We start from the raw sequence: 6,000 nt of genomic DNA on the forward strand, positions 1-6,000 counted from the left end.
TTAGACACGTTACGAAGAAATTTGATCTTTCGCTCCCGTGGAATATTTCGCGTGGAAAATCGAGCATTCAATCCTTTTTTCTAAGCAAAAAGTTTCCTAATAACCTTGTTTCCAATTATTATTAATTACTACGGTTACAGCACTTCTTATCGAACGCGTTACGATAAATAAAATGTCCTATTTACGAAATCGGACATTTCTCTGCGCGAGAAAATTCCTGTCAACTTTCCATTTATCTATCCAGATCCAATTAATATGATTACAGTGTTCTCCGTTAGAATGTTGCGAAGAAATTCGATCTCTCTTCCTGCGCGCAAGTATTTTCTACGTACACGGACACTCGTCTGTGCAATAAACGATTCTTAACAATCATTTTCCACTCGTCACACGAATAACCGGAAGGAACCATCTTTCGTACAGCCTCGAGACGATATTTTCCCAGCGATCGTGAAAATTTGACGAGTCTAATCTATATTCAGGGGTACAGGCACATCGCGTTGCCAATCTAAGAGAAGTGAAATCGATTCGCGAGCGAACACATCGGGACGCGAGGTCGCATTTAGACGACCCCACCTAATTACCAAGATTAACTTCCACCCTTTCCAATATGGATGAGGAGAGAAAAAGTTGCGATCGAGACTCACCTGAGGCGACCTGTGACTGATGTACGTGGGACGTCGTCCTGACGTAGGTACCGACGACTGCTTGCTTTATTTATTCAGCACGGTGCCACCTGCTCGATCGAACCGAGATCTCTTCGCGCTTCCCCACTGTCCGATCGATCGTGTTAGCCCTCGAGAACTTTCTTCCCCCTTCGCACAACGATCCGACCGCTCTTTCCTCCGGTATTTCTTTTCTCGACCAGTCGACAATTTCTCTGCTGCCTCTCCTTCTTCCTCCTTCTTTCTCCTTCTTCCTCTCCACTCTCTCACGATCCCCCGGTAATTTTCCAACGGGCAGCGACGACAGGCAACAGCCCGGATGGCGACGGTGGACCGACGTCGACGGACAAACGATTCACAAATACATCGACTGCCGGTGACATCAGCCTACTTAATTACGCCTGGTAATTGCGAGTAATTAGGAGCGATTAAGAAGCAAACAGTTAATTGGCCGCGACCCGATAATACGTCGCTCGATTCTTCGATGGTCCCTGCCACCCGGAAGAGGAATGCCGCTACTCTCGATGGAAGCAGCTTTTACGAAACCGTGGTCGGGGCGGTCACCGATACGGGGCGAATTCTCGACGGACACGAACGATACGCGTTATCCTCGCAGCGTCGACTCGTCGGCTCACCTTCGAGATAACGAGGCATACGCGGCAGCGGAGGAGTAGACGAGACGCGGCCGTCGAGCGTTCCTTTAATGCGATTTTAATTATTCTATTTATCAGCGATGTGCGCGCAGACCGTGGTTATCGTGCGCAATTCCTCGCCGGCGAACAGAAGAACGGCGGTCACGTGCGTGTCGTAATTACCCGCGGCGATAATTAGGAGTTTATTAGAGTCCGAGTCCTTGTATCGTCACTTATTACTGCATCGGCAGGCAACCCGTTCGTTAGACACTCGACGATACTCCACACCGAGCGAACACGTACACACACTGAAGGGGAGTCCGCACCCAACGGTTGACCAATCTTTCGCCGAATGTCTACGTTTATTGCCGTGCAATTAACTCGGCCACCACCTGTCCGTAGCACCTGCCACGTTTAATGCCTCCCGCACGTGGCCCTCGCGGCGCAATATATATATATATTTTCGACAGTCTTCGTGGGCCCTCGCGATTCACCCGCGGACAGAAGTCATCGTCGGGGTAGGGGTTGCGAGAAAAATAAAAATAAATGCTCGCGCGAGTAGACGGTCCTTTAAATCGGGCAGCCGAACGGAGACGCGGTCGCCTCTGATCGATCACTGGGACGCGCGGAGAGTAGTGAATGCACGCAGTGGTCAGACTGGCAGCGCCTCGCACTTATTCCACTCGCAGGGATACGACACCACGACTCGAGGAACAGTCAGGGATCGGGTGGTGTGTACGTCTGTATATGCGTTCCTTTGGATGCGTCCACGTGCCGACTGAACGGGTCGGCGCACGCACCTCTACGCTCTGATTCCCTGATCACTCTCGAACTCTCACACACAGTCGCCGATCACCGACGTACCACTAACTTGCTCCACTCCTTGCCGTGTTCGCGCTTCGTATCCCATCACCCAGAGTCGCTGGTCAGGCCCGTGTGATTCTCCTCGGGTGTCCTCCCTCGCGTTTAAAATTATCCTTTCCCACGGATTCCCACGGAATCCTCGTAAGCAACGACAGGGGTGGGTGGCTTCGATCACGCGCAACGCATCGCTCGTTGCTTGGGGCTCCGTTTAAACTCCGATCCGACGAGGACGATCGATCGATACAGGTCGGATCCCTCTGTCCTCGTGTCGCTGGCAGCGTGGTCTGCACGTTGCGCGGTCGAAGCTCGGCGCGAAAACTTGGACCTGAATCCTGACGGTCCGCAGTCTGGCTGCGTAGTGGCCCCGCTGTTGAGCCGAGGGAAGGCAACCCGCCGTGGCTTCTCTCCCGCCTAGCCGCTAGCCAATGCTGGTTTCAGCTGGTAGGGGTAACGTGGGCGGTCCCGTGGGCGGTCCCAATGCGCGGAGGTGGTCCGCGAGTTACTCCGCGAGATACCGGTTGTTATGATTGTTATGAGTGTCCGAGCTGCCTCCTGCGAGACTGGTTTTGGGGGTGGAACGCGCGCGAGAGGGACTCTCTCTCCTCTCTCTCTCTCTCTCTCTCTCTCTGTCCCCCTTTTTCCATCCTCTGCTCCTCGCCCTCGCCCTCGCTCGCTCCCTGTAATATAACCACGACGGGCTCGAACGAGCTCGTAACCGTGATGCAAATCAGCCCGACGGGGCTGAAGAGTACTTCGCCGGGGATGCCCGGGAGGAGCGATTGCCGCCAAGGACCGATCTCGCGGCACCAACCCGGTCTTGCTTGAGGAAGGGACACCGGTTGACACCTAACGATGTGATTTTAAGGGCTGATCTTCTGGATCGGGAACAACTACCGGTTCGTTTGCTTCTCGGGGTACGACGATGGACAGGTAGGGGGTTGAACGTCTCTAGTAATCCTCCACTGCTCTACCTAGAGCAGTTTGTCTTGGTTTTTATCGACAATTCAGGGGTCAATAGGTAGGAATCTGTATGGTTCTGTTGGGTGGAGGAAATTTCCTCTGGTAGGGGTCAGTAGGTGGAAACCTGATTGGGTATCTTTATAGAGGGTGATGTGAAATTGAAGTGAAAAGTACTTGGAGAAAAATTTCTTGAGCTTTTTATTTTTGGTGATTTTTCGAAATTTATTTGATATGTTCGTCCAACGATCCGTCTACACTGTGTGAATTATAGGTGCATCATCCATGTTCCTTAAATATCCATCCTATCAATAGCAAGTCACAGATGCAATCCAATTACCTGTACGATCGGTTAGGCCAATAGGACTGGGTAGTCATTAATATTGATAAATCGTTGCGCACAGAAGTCGAAGTTCGTCGACGTTGATCCACTGTCTCATTTATCTTCAGGGGCGCGATGAACCCTGTGGCTGGTAATTGCGGCGCTACGAACCGATAACGCGCCATTTTCGTTTTGTTCTGTACCCCCACTCGACACGACGACGATAACCATGCCCAACTTTCAAACGTTACTTCGACCGACTTTCAAGACGAATAGAGCCGCTCGAATTGATAAAGACTGAACGGCACGCGCGTGTACCTTTCCACGAAATTATACTTTACACCATCGATGAAGTCATTGTCGCGTCTGTATTCCTCGTTCTTCTCTGGAATAATAAAAAACTCGATGCAGGGACCAAAACCAGGAACGAACAGTTTTATGGTGAACCATCGGGAAACCGAGGGATCGAAATGGTTCCCCTTTGCTGCGAAACACCGACGAATGAAATAACGCGTGGTTTGAATTTTCATCATGCGCGGAGATCGACGCGAGTTAGGGAGAAATATGCTCTCGTTATACATATTAAAATGCGTCAATCTAGCCGACGAATCTAAAGCATTACACTTTTCATAGGATGTAAATCTTTCGAAATTTTTTACCCACCGGACTGCACCGAGTGACCCTGCCGGCTGAATATATTACGGTCGGTTTATGCATCTTATCTTTAACTCAGCACATGCTCCGCATACTTATAAGTTAATTATCTCCGCCACCTGTGCCGCGGATTCTTGTGTCCCTCTCGCGTTGGCCTCGTGTTCCGTAAAAATTTTTACGACCCTCCCTTCGGTGCGAAGAAAAATGTTACCCCTCGGTATTTTCGACGGCGATTTTGCGGAGCCTTCTTCGTTTCGTCTGCGCGTGAAAATATTCACGAACGCTGAATATCGTGTAAATACAACTGCGTGTTTCGTTACTACGCAGCCAGCCTTTATTAAGTCCAAATTTTACCCCTTTTCAGCGACGAGCTACCCTCGTCGGCGCCACTATTACTGTCCGCACCCTCGGTGTTTTAATGTTCTCCCCTCAATTTCTCCAACATCGACCTCGACAATATTCTGTCGTGATTCGACCCTTAGAGACGCGTCCTCCGCTACAAATACGTTTCAGCTTGGCTGAAACATTGCCCGAAGACGGTACGTTTCTTCGAGCTCGCCCCTCTCGCAATATTTCCTCAAAATTCATCAATGCCAATAAAACATTTTTACAAACGATAATTCAACAAATGAAATACACCACGATACCAATGCGATACCAGTAGCACGCTTCGATCCTCCATTAACCTCTGATTCAACGTGGACCTTCGTAATGAATGAAAATGGCAGCGAGAGGTAGTCCACGCAACGATCGAACCCCCGAAAAAAAAGCAGGCAATTCAACATCCCTCGAGAAACCCGATCTTCCACCTGTTCCACGAGCCCTCAAACCACCTCGTCGTTGACGGAAGTACGTACGGATCTTTTCCACGAAATACACGAGGAAATGAATGAATCTTTTCGTCCTTCTTCCTCTCGAAGGTCCACGTGCTTTTCACATATAACTCGCCCCTGTGGAGGCAGGAGGTGTAGCCAGCTGGTGGTTGAAGTTGTAGGAGTCGGCAGGATGTGGGTCTCTACCACTCTTTCGGTCTCTCTCTTCGGGTATCTCGTTCCATCTCGCTCGCGCCATCGTCTAGCTCGTCGCTCGGCCACTTGGTCGTGTCCTCCTTCCACCAGGAACCGTCCTCCTCGTCCCGCTATCGCCTCTGCAGTCGTACCGGCTCGGGCTCCCTCGCACTCTCTCGCTTCTTGCCGCACATGCCGCGACTCACCCTCTGGTGAGTACCACCGGGGGTGCTCCGTCTTTCTCCCCCGTCCCACCGGATCGATTAAAACTACAAAGTGTTGCCTCTCCATCCGTTGGTACGCTCATTCGTGGTCGACTACATTGCTCCGGCACTCTCCTGCCGGCACTGGGTTACCAACTCTTTCCCTACTCCCTCTGGCCTTCCATCTTTCTCTCTCCCCCCTCGACCGATTCCGCCGTCTTCCTCGCACCGACCGCCTTCCTGCTACAGACTACCCACCTTCCAACGTGTTTCCTTTTTGTCGTCCTTTCTTTTTACTCCTCGCTGTCCTTCTCCTCATGCTATCTCTCTCTCGTTCGCGCACCTCTCCACTTTTCCGTTCCTTTTTCGTCCTTTTATCGAGCCAGGATCTCCGCATTCATGGGCGTCCGCTCCGCTTCCTGATAATCTCCGCGTAAAACTTCTCCGCCCCGACGGGATTGGCTTCGCGCAGCGCCCGCGGGACCTTCTCGCTTGTTTTCCCTGTGGCGTGCCGCCGATCGGACGTCGACTCTCGCCTATGGATTCACCGTTTCCAGCCGAACGGATGCTAATGATCTCACCTCGTGACTTTGTCGCTCGTTGGTTCTTTTCACGATTCCACTTCGAGGTCTTCTTCTTCTTCTTCTTCTGCTTCCGGGAGCGACGCGTCACCGCGCGACGATTTCGCGACTCTTCGCA

The 6,000-nt window shown here is 51.5% G+C and overlaps 1 protein-coding gene across 5 annotated transcripts in view; it reads right to left on the reverse strand.

Annotated features, from left to right (window-relative positions):
* Pdm3 (POU-domain protein pdm3) overlaps positions 1 to 1,852 on the reverse strand; it is a 147,479-nt gene extending 145,627 nt beyond the window's left edge. For all 5 annotated transcript variants that reach the window (XM_076894484.1, XM_076894468.1, XM_076894460.1 and 2 more), the window contains exon 1: positions 645 to 1,852. The gene's annotated coding sequence lies outside the window, so the exon portion shown is untranslated. The remainder of the gene's footprint in view (positions 1 to 644) is intronic.
* Between the last annotated feature and the right edge of the window lie 4,148 nt (positions 1,853 to 6,000).

The sequence above is a fragment of the Xylocopa sonorina genome, chromosome 1 (assembly GCF_050948175.1).
Source record: "Xylocopa sonorina isolate GNS202 chromosome 1, iyXylSono1_principal, whole genome shotgun sequence".
In the NCBI taxonomy this organism is placed as follows: Eukaryota; Metazoa; Arthropoda; class Insecta; order Hymenoptera; family Apidae; genus Xylocopa; species Xylocopa sonorina.